The sequence below is a fragment of the Macrobrachium nipponense genome, chromosome 8 (assembly GCF_015104395.2).
Source record: "Macrobrachium nipponense isolate FS-2020 chromosome 8, ASM1510439v2, whole genome shotgun sequence".
NCBI lineage: Eukaryota > Metazoa > Arthropoda > Malacostraca > Decapoda > Palaemonidae > Macrobrachium > Macrobrachium nipponense.
The window spans coordinates 14,290,300-14,307,799 of record NC_087203.1 but is presented as its reverse complement, the minus strand read 5'-3'; the positions used below and the strand labels follow the sequence as shown (position 1 = coordinate 14,307,799).

General features: G+C 33.1%; 1 protein-coding gene across 1 annotated transcript in view; it reads left to right on the top strand.

Annotated features, from left to right (window-relative positions):
- Positions 1 to 16,943: 16,943 nt before the first annotated feature.
- LOC135222621 (uncharacterized) overlaps positions 16,944 to 17,500 on the top strand; it is a 90,886-nt gene continuing 90,329 nt past the window's right edge. The window contains exon 1 of the mRNA XM_064260733.1: positions 16,944 to 17,205. The gene's annotated coding sequence lies outside the window, so the exon portion shown is untranslated. The remainder of the gene's footprint in view (positions 17,206 to 17,500) is intronic.

The window sequence follows — 17,500 nt, the reverse complement described above, 5'->3', positions numbered from 1 at the left end:
ATATGAATTACAGAGAACTGTTGGTAGAAGAGTGAAAGCAGCCAAAAACAAAATTGTCCCCCAAAAGGGATAAATACATCAAATTTATTTGCTGTGCTTTTAGAATCAGAAGAGGAACCAACCTTAATTGGAGACTCTTTGGTAAAAGATCAGGGTTCAGATTTTGTGGTCAAAAATAGAAATATGAGAAAAGTTCATTCTTACGCTGGTGTGGGATCAAAGAAGATAACCGAAGTAGTGAAGAAAATCAAAGTGAAAAGTAGAAAAGGTGCAATCATAGTGCAGGGAGGAGGAAACGATTTATTTCTAAAAGATAGAAGAACTGGCCAGACAGGTCTTGTAGCCGACCTGAGGACTGTTGTAGAAAACATTTGAGAAAACCGATAACGCCATTCTTTTAGGCTGCCTAGAACCAACCTAAGACGTTACTCCCTCAGTAAGGTAATTGGAATTAATAGCAGACTGGGGCGAATATGCCAAGAAAAGTTGTTAGGTTTTTAAACTTTTGGAACAGATTTGTAGGAAATACAAAAAACTATATAAAAGAGATGGGACTCACTTGAATTTGGAAGAAGCATAATTACTAGGAAACCTTCTCAACAAAATCCTCTTGAAACACCTCAGTGTTTCAAAGCAAAAAGTTGGAAAACTCCCAGAATTTGGTTGATAATAGCACTGCCGGAAACAGTGAAAATAAGGGGAACGAATAAATCCTCCGGGGACAAAAAAGAAGACAGAAAAGTCCTTCATAATGGCGCAGTTTAATGCACAATCTATTCGGAACAAAATAGATCTCTTCAAAGCATTGATAGCAAGTGAAGAATTGGATATAAAAGTTATTACACCTACTGAAAGCGACCATAAAATTATAGCATTTCATACTTAAGAGATTAGATTACCGTTGAGGAGACCGAAACAAACTCAGGAAGTATGTTAAAAATCTAGAGTACGACAAGAAAACAGACACAGAGAAGTACTGGGAAGCCTTTATAGAAGAAGACAGAAAATCACTCCAGATGTACATATACCATTAAAGCAAATGCTAACAAACGGCAGTGGTTCAACGGAGAAATTTTAAAAAATAAATAAATAAGAGAAAGAGACAGATTGCACAAATTAATGAATCCAGAAGAAGCAAGCAGGCATAAAGAACTCTGTAGAATGGTGGACAATTAGTAAAAAATGCAAAGGTAAATGAGGGTGAGAGAGTTGCATCATTTTGTAAGGAAAACCCAAAAGAATTCTGTGCGCATCTTAATATGAGGAAGCCAATAAAAAATAGCATAGGTCCCTTAAGAGAAAAGAGAGGAAACACAGTGAAATCAAACTTGGAAAAAGCAGTTATTGAGTAAGTTTTTTTTACTAGTGTTTTCACAATTGAAGACGGGACCTCAATCCCCGAACCAGCTATTAAATATGAAGGGACAGAACTGCTTGTAGAAATAATATTTACAGAAGAAAACATTAAAAACAATTTAAAAAATTAAACAAGTTCAATTCTTCAGGGATTCATTCAAGAGAAATTAAAGAGTTAAAAGAGGAGATGGTTCCTCACCTGTAAAAGCTCTACAGGAAAACTGTAGAACAACAAAAGGCACTAAAAGGATAGAAACTTGGTAGTGTGCCCCAGTTTACAAATAAAGTTTTAAGTGACGGGCCAGGAAATTGTAAACCAATCCTAGCGTCAGTACCTTGTAAGATTTTTTAATCCATGATTGCAGATCAAACTGTGGATGACATTGATAGAAACAACCTGTTGTTAAACAGTCAATACGGCTTCAAACAAAAGAGATCCTGCCAATCAAACCTCTTGGATTTTTTTTATAACATGCTTGGTATTTACAATAGTAGAGCAATAGATACTCTGCTTAGATTTCCAAAAGACTTTTGACAAAGTTCCACACAAGAAACTAATGCCAATGCGTAAGAGCTTAAAAGAAAGCTAGACAAAATCATTGGACACTGTAAATGAATACTAAAACCTGCTCCTACGGATAAGTGAGCACATGATGTCTCCTCCGATGGACTAATAAGTCTTTGAGACATCCTAATCCTTGTAAGTCCTTGTAACTCTTTCTCGATGTTTAGCAGATGGCCAAAACCTCACTAGATTTCTGCTCTCTCTCTCTCTCTCTCTCTCTCTCTCTCTCTCTCTCTCTCTCTCTCTCTCTCTAAAACATCTAAAAATTATATTATTTAGGACAATAAAAGAAAAAACCACCCCCCACTCTTTTATTTTTTATGGGGGGGGGGAGGGGGGGTTTTCTTTGATTGTCCTAAATAATATAATTTTTAGATGTTTTAGGCTATCAAGTGACATAATAACTACAAACTCTCAAAAGGTTTTGTCCCTAAATCGAGATTTGAATTTTTCCTGAATATTTCTTCCTAGCTATAGTCCGATTTTTCGGCGGGGCTTTCGCTGAACTTACGAAGTTGTTGCTCTTTTTTTTGTTATTACGTGCTTATTTACTGTTCTATTTTGATAATTTTTTTGGTGCATGTTCCAGGTGGATATACCAACATTCTGTCAGACCGAATTTCTATTCAAGACTGTAGTTTCTCACCAATCACCAAATAACCTTCAGTACGAGGGCCCGGAAATTTCCGTTTTTTCACATTTTTTTCATAAAATCATTAATTTTCCCTGTAGGATGATAAAAATCACAGAGAATATGCATTATTATAGTGCTAATAATGCCTGAAAATTTCATTAGCCTGTCTTGATTAGTGTATTTTTGGCAAATATTTTTTACGATATTTTACAATCGGGACCCCCCCAAAGTGGAGACTACCCATAAATGCTGTTATTAAGATTTTGGACATTTTTTTCGGCTCATGGAGTTGCGTTTTTATCAGTTTTGATATAAGCATTCATGCATAGAAAGTATATATATATATATATATATATATATATATATATATATATATATATATATATATATATATATATATTAAAAGTCTATCACATTACCGTGATTCATATACATATATCGAACTACAAATGTCCTTTAACATCTAATTCGCTCTACCTCGGAATTAATATATTTTCATATATGTTTAACCGAGGGGGAATTTTATTAAGCGATAATAGAATTGACGATCGACAGACGCGAACCACCGACCTCTACAATTCCAGGACGGTGGCGGGGTGGTTTTGGGGCTTCACTGCCAGTCCTGGAACAGTAGATGTCGGTGGTTCGCGTCTGTCGATCACCAATTCTATTATCGCTTAATAAAATTCACCTTCTGTTAAACATATATGAAAATATATTAATTCCGAGGTAGAGCGAATTAGATACTAAAGGACATTTCTAGTTCGATATATATATATGTATATATATATATATATATATGAATTATATATATATATATATATATATATATTATATATATATATATATATATATATATATATATATATATATATATGGGAGCTTGACAGAATCCCTAAACCCACAATCCCAACAACCACAAGCCCGACAGCCAGAATCCCGACAGGCTAATACTATACCGGCTAGTTCAAAATCCCGACATCCAAAATCCCAACATTCAAAATCCCAACAGCCAAAATCCCAACATTCAAAATCCCGACATCCAAAATCCCAACATTCAAAATCCCGACATCCAAAATCCCAACATTCAAAATCCTGACAGCCAAAATCCCAACATTCAAAATCCCGACAGCCAAAATCCCAACATTCAAAATCCCGACAGCCAAAATCCCAACATTCAAAATCCCGACAGCCAAAATCCCATTATTCAAAATCCCGACAGCCAAAATCCCAACATTCAAAATCCCGACATCCAAAATCCCAACATTCAAAATCCCGACAGCCAAAATCCCAACATTCAAAATCCCGACAGCCAAAATCCCGACATTCAAAATCCCGACATCCAAAATCCCAACATTCAAAAATCCCGACATCCAAAATCCCTGACATCCAAAATTCCAACATTCAAAATCCCGACATCCAAAATCCCAATGTTCAAAATCCTGACATCCAAAATCCCAACATTCAAAATCACGACAACCAAAATCCCAACATTCAAAATCCTGACATCCAAAATCCCAACATTCAAAATCCCAAACACCAAATCCTACAATCCAAAATTCCACATCAAAATCCCGACACCAAAATCCAACGTTCAAAATCCCGACATCCAAAATCCACACATTCAAAATCCACACAACCAAAATGAACAATCCAAATCCGAACACCAATAACCCACATTCAAAAATCCCAACAGCCAAAATCCCTACATCCAAAATTCCAACATTCAAAATCCCGACATCCAAAATCCCAACGTTCAAAATCCCGACATCCAAAATCCCAACATCCAAAATCCCGACATCCAAAATCCCGACATCCAAAAGGTCCCTCCGTTCCAAAATCCCGAACGTTCAAAATCCCCGACCGTTCCAAAACTCCCGAACATACCAAAATCCCGACATCCAAAATCCTGAATCCAAATCCGGCAAAATCCCAAAATTGAACCGATTCCAAAAATCCCGGACAATTCCAAAATCCCGCAATTCAAAATCCCGACATTCAAAATCCCGACATCCAAATCCCGACATTCAAAATCCCGACATCCAAAATCCATACATCCAAATCCCGACATCCAAAATCCCAACACTCAGAATCCCGAAAGAAAAAAGAAAATTTGTTTTCGGAAATGATTTTGTTGGCCAAGCAAAATAAAATGATGACATTAACTATATAATTAAAATATAGGTTTACACTTAAATGAAGGATCAGATGCAAATGTATAATTAAAAAGAGTTCCAGAGTTTTCTTTCAAAATTGTTAAAAGAATGATAAACTCTATAATATTAAAGAGAAGTTGTGTGCTATTCCACGAAGATAATCTAAAACATTTTGAGGTCAACGTTCACTCATCACCTGGTGATCCGTTCTTTACGAATCGTTTTCAATCCACAATAACATCGTCCGCGTCTTCTGGCAAATAAGATTTTAAAACTTCGAAAGCTTCCGAAATTTCATTCGATGGAAGAAATGCCAAGAAAAATAAATGTCGCATCATTAAACTTAAGTTCTTATCATTTCTGTAGTAAATTGATAATCCAATTCACTGAATTCTTCGCCATAAGCACAGTCCTAAAAAACAAAAGTTCGCTGTTGGCGTGAAGAAACTTAAATTGCAGCCAGCTCCAAATCTGATGTTATAGACTGTGAAATGAGATCCATTTCATTTTCATTAGCGAAGTCCGTCAAATCGTGAAACAAACGTTTATTTATACATGCCCTCCTCACTCTTTCTTCCCAGTCATTAAAGCGTGCACAAGTGGAAAGACCCTACGCTTTCATATCCCACAGGTGCATGAATTGTGTACAGCTGGTCAAATAATGTAGGAATTTTCTGAAAAGTACCATCCATGATCCAATATTATGATCCTGACAATCTCTTCAAATTTGCTGCAGCAGTGAATGCCAAAGATCTATCATCCTACGCAGTAGAATATCTTGCCAAAAATAAATATCACCAGTTAATGTAAGTTTGAGTTCTGGCAGAAATCAGAGTTTTTCTAATGACCTTGGTTCTAATGGACGCTCACAGTGCTTCATCCGCTTTATACATAATCTTTCTTGATTAACGCTATATATATATATATATATATATATATATATATATATATATATATATATATATATATATATATATATATATATACGTTAGGACACCAAGGCCAAAACCCGGAACAGCATTTTGTACAACTTTATTGGTACATGTTTCGAGTAGTACTATCACTCGTTATCAACCTACAAAATTTAAATGAATGACATTTTAATTCTTGCAATCAAATTCACAATAATAAAATCACATGTATAAAAATTATAAGAGTTAGTTAAAAAATAACTAATAATAAAAAAAATAAAAAAATAAAGAATGGCTAAATGAAACAATTGAGTAGATAAAATAAAATAAAGCAGAATGCAAATTTAAGTCACAAAAACGGATGGTACAAAAGAACAGTAAATATACTAAGTCGATATACAAACCAGCAGGATGCAGACTAAAAACACAAAAATGAGGTCACAGCTACATTTCTAGCCAAGGAAGGCTTTATCTTAACAGAATATAAAACTTCTAAAATGTCGAGGTCTGTAGCAAACTGGGCAGAGGTTAAAATAGAAAAATCATCGATATGTAAAGGTTGACCAGACTCCTCGCTGTGTTCCCTAATTGCACTGTAACTAGGTCTTGAAAGATAATTGCCTGTACGAAATGACCTACCAAGGTGTTTAAACCATCTCATGCAAGCTGATCTGGTAGTTTTTCCAACGTAAGTGGCATCACAACCACTGCATTGCCATTTATAGATCAGATTGGACCGAAGGCTTGTTGGTATAGGGTCTTTAATTTTAAAGAAATTTCCTCATTTATTTTGTAAAGTAAAATATATTTTGATATCTAGCTGAGGGTAGTCAATGGACAAAATAGAAATTAATCGCTTTTTTAGATCGTAACTATGAGTTCCAGTAAAAGTTAAAGGTAGATAAATAACAGGTTTCTTTACGTTAGCGGTAGTTTCAGGCTGTTTGTTTACATATAATTTTGAAAGTTGTTTACCAATATATGTATTCACGTAATTCAACGGATAGCCATTGTTTTTTAAGAGTGACCTTAGAAATTCCAATTCTTCGTGTAAATTCAAATAGCTAGAACAAATTTTATATGCTCTGGTAACTAGCGTAAATATTAAATTCATCTTATATTTCAAAGGTGTAGCTGATTGAAATTTAGACATAAGACCTGTGAAAGTAGGCTTTCTAAAGACTGAAGTGTGAAATTTATTATTAAGATTTTTTACTTCGATATCTAGAAAAGCAAGTGTATGATTATCTTCGACTTCAGATGTAAATTCTATATTAATATGCTTACTATTAAGGTACTCTAAAAAAACGAGAAATCTGGTCACGACTCGTAAAATTAAGAATCTATCATCAACTTACCACCTGTACAATAAGGGCTTAAAATCTAAAGGGCAATCGTCTAACCATTTCTTCTCCATAAAACACATAAAAGCATTAGCCAGAGATGGTCCTATACTGGATCCCATACTTACACCATCAATTTGCTTATATAATGCTTTTATGTGTTTTATAGAGAAGAAATGGTTAGACGATTGCCCTTTAGATTTTAAGCCCTTATTGTACAGGAGGTATGTTGATGATACATTCTTAATTTTCAAGAGTCGTGACCAGATTCCTCGTTTTGTAGAAACTACCGCTAACGTAAAGAAACCTGTTATTTATCTACCTTTAACTTTTACTGGAACTCATAGTTACGATCTAAAAAAGCGATTAATTTCTATTTTGTCCATTGACTACCCTCAGCTAGATATCAAAATATATTTTACTTTGCAAAATAAATGAGGAAATTTCTTTAAAATTAAAGACCCTATGCCAACAAGCCTTCGGTCCAATCTGATCTATAAATGGCAATGCAGTGGTTGTGATGCCACTTACGTTGGAAAAACTACCATATCAGCTTGCATGAGATGGTTTGAACACCTTGGTAGGTCATTTCGTACAGGCAATTATCTTTCAAGACCTAGTTATAGTGCAATTAGGGAACACAGCAAGGAGTCTGGTCAACCTTTACATATTGATGATTTTTCTATTTTAACCTTTGCCCAGTTTGCTACAGACCTCGACATTTTAGAAGTTTTATATTCTGTTAAGATAATGCCTTCCTTGGCTAGAAATGTAGCTGTGACCTCATTTTTGTGTTTTTAGTCTGCATCTTGCTGGTTTGTATATCGACTTAGTATATTTACTGTTCTTTTGTATCATCCGTTTTTGTGACTTAAATTTGCATTCTGCTTTATTTTATTTTATCTACTCAATTGTTTCATTTAGCCATTCTTTATTTTTTTTATTTTTTTTATTATTAGCTATCTTTTAACGTACTCTTATAATTTTTATGCATGTCATTTTATTATTGTGAATTTGATTGCAAGAATTATAATGTCATTCATTTAAATTTTGTAGGTTGATAACGAGTGATAGTACTACTCGACACATGTACCAATAAAGTTGTACAAAATGCTGTTCCGGGTTTTGGCCTTGGTATCCTCACTGATATGTAGATTACGCTTCCCTGCTGGTGTTTCAATTACTGTATATATATATATATATATATATATATATATATATATATATATATATATATATATATATATATATGTATAGTATATATATATATATATATATATATATATATATATATATATATGTACAGTGTCTGTGTATGCTTGTACTTTCAAGTATTAATAAAAACACATTAAAATTGGAATTCCCTTTTCCTTGGCAATAACCTAAACTCAAAAAATTGTAAAATGGTGAGTACTCCAACAATGAAAAAAATCCAAATCTGTACCCTTCGGAGTAGAAGTAAGGTCACAGTGACAAAGTATAATATACATATGCATATATATATATATATATATATATATATATATATATATATATATATATGTGTGTGTGTGTGTGTGTGTGTGTGTGTGTATGTGTGTGTGTGAGTGTGTGTGTATAATATATATATATATATATATATATATATATATATATATATATATATATATATATATATATATTTATGATGGTTGGGAGGATCATTCATAAACCATGAATACCTATCAGTGTCTTCAAAAGTAAATGACTATAATAGTTATGATTATTGAGAAAAGTAGGAAATATTATGCTGAATTCCAATAATTTATATAAAGGGATGATAAATCTGATATATAAAATAACAAGCAATCAGCTTTCTTCAAATTATGACTTATTCATCCTTGCCACCAATATTTTCGTTATCAGTATGTTCTCGTTGTTGTTGTATTTGTTGTTCATAAAAAGCAACGCAACGAACATCATTTCAAAAACTGTGGCATTCTGTCCCGGTAATGTCAACGGTGGATACTAATGAAAAATAAGATTAATATTAAATTTCACTATAATTGCTCTTTGACTGCAGTCTTTAAACAGTTCCTAAGTGTTCTTCGCAATCCTGGGGAGTTTTTAGTTATTAATCTTTTCCTAATTAAGTGTAATCTTCTTTGTACTGATTACCAATTGATCGGGGAATCACCTTCAGTGGCTGTTCAAGTCAACGCTCGCATTATCCAATAAATTTCAATTATTCCACTTGGATTCATCCGTTACCTTTTCCCTGTGCTAATTTTAAATCTGCTTTAACTGAAATAAGTTATTTATTTCTCTGCTTATATGTCGAGAAAGGTAACGCTTTTGAAAAATTTCATGCCAGCAGGTTTAAGGTACCTTGCCATTCCATGTTTATGAATACGATGTGCGTTTGAATGAGTCGGTTTCATCAAAAAGTATAACGGGTACGTATAATGAAACTGAATCATTTCTAGCTCTGATTCTCATAATATTAAGTCCGATAAAATCTTTCTTACTTATTAATCATTCAAATTACAGCATTACGGCGCAGATGTTATGTATATTTTCTATTCAGATATATTGAGAAGATATAATTCCGTATTTAAGTCACATCATTAATATTATAACTTTCATGATATTCTTTTATTAACTTGAATACTTTTTTTCACTGAAAAGAGTAATATGCATAATACTTTCAACAAAGAGTTTTATTATTATTATCTTATGATGTGTTGTACTCTAATGCTGAATATTAGTGTTTTTTATTATCTGACCAATACCTAATTGGAAAATAATAAAGCTTACTGCCACTAATCTACTTACCACTGCTATCTGTGTATATACCACCGACACTTCTCGTATTTGTTTTTTTAGTATTTTTTCGCAAATGAATGCATTTCAACATTCGAATAAAAAAAAGCATGAAATTCACTCAGAGAGAAAAATACGGAAGGCTCTATAAATACCTAGACGTTGAAGCTTTCGAAATTTACTTTCTAAATATTTGCTCAGATAACGCAATTGTCAGCAGTTCAGCAAAATTCATCACAGTTTAGTAACACTGGTAAGATTGGCAATGGTTGTCAAATCTTAAAAAAAAAAAAAAAAAAAAAAAAAAAAAAAAAAATCGTACTGCTAATACCCCCTCTTTTCTCATTTTTTCACCTTCTAAAGGGTTCAGGCGGTATTAATGAAAGTCATGAGACAAAATGATTCTCCAATACTGACAAAATTGTTCCAAAATGATTTAGAAGGTTACTTTTCTCGTTCGCCCTTGTGCAGCAGACTGTGCACCGTAGAATATTTACCGACAGTTTTTTATTGTTTGCCTTTACACTGGAACTTTGTTTCTCACGAAATAAAACAGCGCTTAATATTTATTTTCATATAACACACACACACACACACACAACACATATATATATATATATATATATATATATATAAATATTATATATATATATATATAATAAATATATATATATTATATATATAGTGTTTGCGTGTTTATACACACACACATACATATACAATATATATATATATATATATATATATATATATATATATATATATATGTGTGTGTGTGTGTGTGTGTGTGTGTGTGTGTGTGTGTGTGAGAGAGAGAGAGACTGGTAAAAATGTTCTGTTATAACAGAATTCCATCTAATAAAGCGAGCCCATAAAAAACGCCAAAATATAGAAAGAAAGTACTATATTTCAGAGACTGCTCTGTCTCTCTTCAGGTGAATGAGAAAAGTTACAGAAAAGGTGGTATTTATACCAAGAGATCCATTCACCAATAAGCCAATTAAGTTCACTCCCACTGATGATTCTCCTTTAATTCTCTTAAGCGTTGGTTGAAGGAAAACTTTATCATTGTCATCTGAATCCCATTCGCCCTTTAAGATGTTCATTACCTGTCTGTTTAATCAAGGCCGATTCTGTCGTCTGACTTTTGTACCGACAGTTACTGCTATAAATTATATGTGACAAATTCCAGTTTATTCTGTGGTTATGCTCATTTGTATGGTTGAAAATAGCTGAGTTCTGTTGCCCATACCTAACGGACCATTTATGTTGTATTAATCTCTGAGGAAGTGATTTTCCTGTAAAACCGATGTAAGATTGGTCACAGTCCAGGCTTGGGATTTCATAAACTCCTGTGTCTTTGGGGGATGTCTTTTGTTGGATGTTAATCAGGGATTTGGCTAAGGTATTTGGGTAGGTAAGTGCAAAAGGGTTAGATTTTCCGAGAGTCTGGGTCACCGTCTTAATCCTGTCCAGGGGTGGAATTTTTATTTTATTGTTGGGTGTCTCTCTGGTCTTGTCTTGAGGGGGTCGGTAGAAAATTATGCTTGCTTTTAAATTTCTTTCTCAATTATATGATCAGAATACTTTAAAGATGAAAGCTGCTTACGAATTAATTTAAACTTTTTCCAGGAAATCTAGGTAACGAATTCGTAAGCCTCTTAAGAATCGGTTGCTGGCTACACCTATCTTGATAGGAATGTCATAATAGCTGAAGTAGTGAATGTATGAAAGTGAGAACGTTGGTTTTCTGTATATGGTAAATTTGTATTCTATTGTGTCACTACTTATTAAAACATCAAGAAAAGGATTTTGTTGTCTGTTTTCCATTCAACTTTAAATTTGATGCTGGGCACTAATGCGTTTAGTTTTGAAAGGAATTTATTGAAATTGCCCCATCTTTTATCCCAAAATGTTAGAATATCATCTACATATCTCATCCACAGCATGTTTTGGGGTTTTATTGCATTTATTACTGTAGTTTCAAAGTATTCCATGTATAGATTGGCTAAAACAGGTCTTAACGGACTACCCATACTATACCCGAATTTTTGCTTATAGAATGACTACCGAATGAAAATACATTATAAGATACACACAATTCAACTAACTGTATTAGTTTGTCAAGCGCCAATGGGAAATTGTCTGAATAGGGGGCTAATTTTTCCCTCAAAAACTGTAGAATGTCCTGCACTGGTACTTTTGTGAATAGGGAATCCACATCAAGGCTTAAAAGTTTTATGTTGTGAAGTGGTATATGTGCTTTTCTGAATTTGTGACGAAATTCTTCCGAATGTTTAATGTGACTGGGAGAAATAGTGCCTAAGAAAGGGGAAAGGAGGCCGGCTAACCATTTAGAAATTTTATAATTGAAAGCTCCGGCACATTCGTAAGCAGCTTTTGTCTTTAAGGTACCCTGACCATATAACTGAGAATGCAATGCACAAAGCAAGTGTAATTTTCTACCGACCCCCTCAAGACAAGACCAGAGAGACACCCAACAATAAAATAAAATTTCCACACCTGTACAGGATTAGGACGATGAACCAGTCTCTCAGAAAATCTAACCCTTTTGCATTTACCTACCCATATACCTTAGCCAAATCCCTGATTAACGTTCAACAAAAGACATCCCCCAAGGACACAGGAGTTTACAAAATGTCATGCCTGGACTGTGAATAATCTTACATCGGTTTTACAGGAAAATCACTTCCCCAGAGATTTATACAACATGAACAGTCAGTTAGGTATGTCCAACAGAACTCAGCTATTTTCAACCATACAAATGAATATAACCACAGAATAAACTGGGATTAGTCACGTATAATATATAGCAGTAACTCTCAGTACAAAAGTCAGATGATAAAAGCGCCATGATTAAACAGGGACAGGTAATGAACATCTCAAAGGGCGAATGGGATTCAGATGTCAATGATAAAGTTTTCCTTCAACCAACACTTAAGAGGATTAAAGGAGAATTATCAGTGGGGGTGACCTTAATTGGCTTAATGGTGGATGGATCTCTTGGTATAAATACCACCTTTTCTGTAACTTTTCTCATTAATGTATCTTAACAGAGAGACAGACGTCTCTGAAATATTGTACTTTCTTTCTATATTTGGCATTGTTATGGTCTCCTTTTATTAACCATATATATATATATATATATATATATATATATATATATATATATATATATACACATATATATATTACTTAATTTATCTTTATATATATATATTATATATAATAGGTATACATTATATTATATATTATATATATAATCTAATTTTATATATCTAAATATTATAATGTATATATATATATATGTATACATATATATCAAGTCGATGCAAGGTGAAGGACAATCCTTTATTACCTTCCCATTATATGTACTTTTATTGTCGCGACGTTTCAAGACATAAAAGTCCCATTATCAAGCTAAAAAAAAAAAAAGATAAAATAAAAGTTAAAATCATAAACTCGGAATACATACTAAAAGTTTAAAAAGTTTACAAATATAAAAAGCAAGTACAAGAGTAGGGAGGAGTCAATACCATAAGGTGCTGAAAGCACAGACCGAGTGACAATTCGGGCCGGGTCAGCTTCGACTTGAACTCACGAGAGATACAGAGGTGTTGAGGAAGACTGGGTGTTTAACTGCGGAACGAGTTGTTTAATGAAAAGTGATTCTAAAATAGCTAAATGCTGTTCGTTAGGGGATTGGCCTATAATCTTAAAATCTTTGTAATTCAAGTCATGTTTACATTTCTTTGTATGCTCGCGTATACATGAAAACTCAGGATTAGTTCATTTGACACCTGTTCTATAACTAACGCCTCGATGAGAGTCTAATCTCACTTTGAATAACCTCCGTGTGGAGCCGACGTACTTCCCTAGATTACATCTAGGGCAATTAAATAGATATACGACTCCTGAAGTCATTAGTGGATTGAGTTTCTCCTTGTGTTTAAACAGAGATCTGATATTCATTGGGTTGCAAGGTATTAGTTTTCATTCAATTACAGGAAAAAAAACTTTCTTTTGACAGTTTCAATTCATGGTGGAAATTTTTGTTATGAATAAATGGGACACTTGCAAACAATCGTAATTTTGGCACTGTTGGCCTTTTAATTTTAGGATGGAAGATATTGTTCAAGAATTTGTACAGGTGTTTATAAAAAAAGTTTCGATGGAAAGCAATTGTCAGTGAAATATTGGTGGAGATAGGTTATTTCATTGTGAAAATGATTCCAGTCAGACGTTATGTTAAAAGCCCTATGAAAGAGGGTAGACATGGAGTTTAGTTTAAAATTATAAAAACAGTTGCTATAAAAATTCGATCCCAGGCCGGTAAACGTTTCCTTTCTAAAAACCGTGGTGTTAAAAGGATCATCATATCTAAAAACGGTTACATCCAAAAATGGCAGTTTATTTTCCTTTTCATATTCAATTGTGAAATTAATGTTAGGATGTATTTCATTGGCATAATCAAGAAATTTGTCAGCCTGATCTTTATCTTTGAACAGTAAGAAGGTATCATCCACATACCTATTATGAAATAATGGATGGTAGGCCAAAGGACAGTTGTCCAGTATGCGTTCCTCCAGGTAGCATATAAAAATGTTTGCAAAGGTGGGACCCAAAGGGGATCCCATCGCCATACCATCAACCTGAATGTATGCTTTGCCATTAAAAACAAAGGCTGTGTCCTGCACAGCGAGCTCGTGCAATTTTCTAAAATCCGTAAGGTTAAAATTATTAAAAGTGGCATCTGGGTCCGTAAAAATACGGCTAACAATAATATCAATGGTTTCTTCTACCGGTACATTAGTAAAAAGAGACTCCACATCCATGCTAACCATAAATAAGTCTGAATCCTGGGGTAAGATTTTTTCTTTAAAATGTTCTGAATTCTTACAACTATAGATGTTAGTAATTAAAGGCGCTAGGAGAGGCACAAGAAATTTGGCAATTTTGTAATTAGAAGTGGTATAGGAGGTGAGAATAGGCCTCATTGGTATACCTTCTTTATGGATTTTAGGTAAACCATACATCACCCCATATGAGGCACCTGTGCTATATAATGAAGTATAAGTATTTTCACTAATGATTTGAGAGTCTTTAAGGTATTTCAAAAAACGGTTGATTCGGTCTTCTATCTAAAAGATAGCAGAATATTGAGGTTCTCCTGTCTTTTTGAATTTAGATTCATCTCCCAAGATATTTTCCATCTTTTGTATGTATTCGTTTTTATTTAGTATTGTTATTGTTAGGTCTTTTCGTTTCCCAAGTTATTTAAGAATATTCAAGTCGTTCTAGAAAAGAATGAAGTCCAACGAGCAGTTGAATTGTTAAAAGTTTTCTGAGCTATACCTTGTAGTTATCGAATTTTAGGTACATCTACATCGAGGCGGAGGTTAACAAGTCTAGCAAATAATGATTCCATAGATCCAAAGAATTGGTTATATGAAGGTTTAAAGCAAGGTAGGCAAAAATCCAATCCTAAAGAAAGCAGAAACTCTTCTCTCTTAGATAATTTGTAATTTGACATATTAAACACAGTTTTATTATTGTTCGAAAAAGAAGGAATAAATACACCCAGCTTTCTCAGTTTTCTCTCGTGAGTACATCGGACCATTAATACATAATCAGCAATACATTTATTAAACAGATATTTAAAAACAACGCGATCAATGATGGATAAATTATCTGTAATGTTTACAAATAAACTGTTAGACAAATCTGTTAGTATGACAATATTTCGATTCTTATGGTTAATCTCCATACGCGAGCATACAAAGAAATGTAAACATGACTTGAATTACAAAGATTTTAAGATTATAGGCCAATCCCCTAACGAACAGCATTTAGCTATTTTAGAATCACTTTTCATTAAACAACTCGTTCCGCAGTTAAACACCCAGTCTTCCTCAACACCTCTGTATCTCTCGTGAGTTCAAGTCGAAGCTGACCCGGCCCGAATTGTCACTCGGTCTGTGCTTTCAGCACCTTATGGTATTGACTCCTCCCTACTCTTGTACTTGCTTTTTATATTTGTAAACTTTTTAAACTTTTAGTATGTATTCCGAGTTTATGATTTTAACTTTTATTTTATATTTTTTTTTAGCTTGATAATGGGACTTTTATGTCTTGAAACTTCGCGACAATAAAAGTACGTATAATAGGAATAAAGGATTGTCCTTCACCTTGCATCGACTGATGTCTACTGGTTGATAGAACCGCCTTCAATTTTCACTGTATATATATATATGTATATATATATTTTATATATATATATGTGTGTGTGTGTGTGTATGTCTAATAAAAGGAGACCATAAAAATGCCAAACATAGAAAGAAAGTACTATATTTCAGAGACTGCTGTCTCTCTCTCATATATATATATATATATATATATATATATATATATATATATATATATATATATATATACATATATATATATATATATATATATATATATATATATAATTATTATTATTATTATATGCTGTTACTTTTGTAACGCATATTTCCTCTCTATAACCATGAAATGTTGGAAAATTGTTTGCAATATTTTCAGATTCCTTATTTAGCTTAGTTATAGGATGTTCTAAAAATGTAGGTTCAGATTTCGCATAACATAGTTTAAAAGTTAAGATTACATAGAATGTGAAAAAGAGAGAAATTTTTGCATTGTACATTAGCGCGAGGCATGCTCGGCACCAAGTTTCCGTTTTGTTTTCATAACTTGTCATCTCTCGAGATAAGGACAGCTCGAAGTCTCCGTTTTGTTTTCATAACATGTCAATCTTACTCACTCGAGGCTGTTTCAGACGTGTATGTCTTTGTTTAGAAGTCACGTGGAAGTTTCACCATGTTCCTATGGTGTTGCATCATCTTTTTGTAAGATCGTTCTAGAACCTTCTGTTTAGGCATAAGTCATCTTTGGGAAGTGACGTCATTTAGTTTTGCTTTCATATTAAAATATTTATTATCTTAAATCATGTAATAATAAATGTTATTTGCAATTGTAATTTCAGCTTCTCTTTAGATATTGTTTTGAAAGAGAATTTTTTATGAAAGTAACTGTTTCTCGGCCCCAAAATGTTTTGTGTGACGAAATACACTGTCCAGCTTCCGTAAGAAAGGAAGATTCATTCCGACTTAAGACCTCGGGGCATAATCATCTCTCTCTCTCTCTCTCTCTCTCTCTCTCTCTCTCTCTCTCGCACCATTTTTTATTTCATATTAAAGTAAAGGTTTTATACTTAATGATTGGTCACTCGTAACTTTCAGATTTCGGATTTCTTAGAATTATACAGTATTACTTAGTGCTTATTGTGGAATCTGAACAAACATTGTACAAGTGTGTAATGACGCCTTTTCTTTTTTGAAATATTGTGAATTGTGTGGTGAAATTTTCGAACTAGCTGCAGCAGAAAATTGGTACCAAGGTAATGTGTTATTACAAGGTTTATTAGTTGCAACTAATAGTTACAGTGGTTTAGTGAAAATATCATTTTTTACACATTGCAAATTTTTATGTTTTGTGTTTATTTCATTTGAAGTGATTTTTGTTTCATTTGAAGTGATTGTTTTTTTGGCATTTATCCAATTTTCTTATTGAAGTGATTTTTTGCGCATTTGTCCATTTTTTCTTAGTGAAGAGTGGTTTTTTATATATGTTCTTTCTGATTAATGTTTTTTTAAATTTTGGTATTTTCCACCTTTTTCTGTGTTTTCATTTGC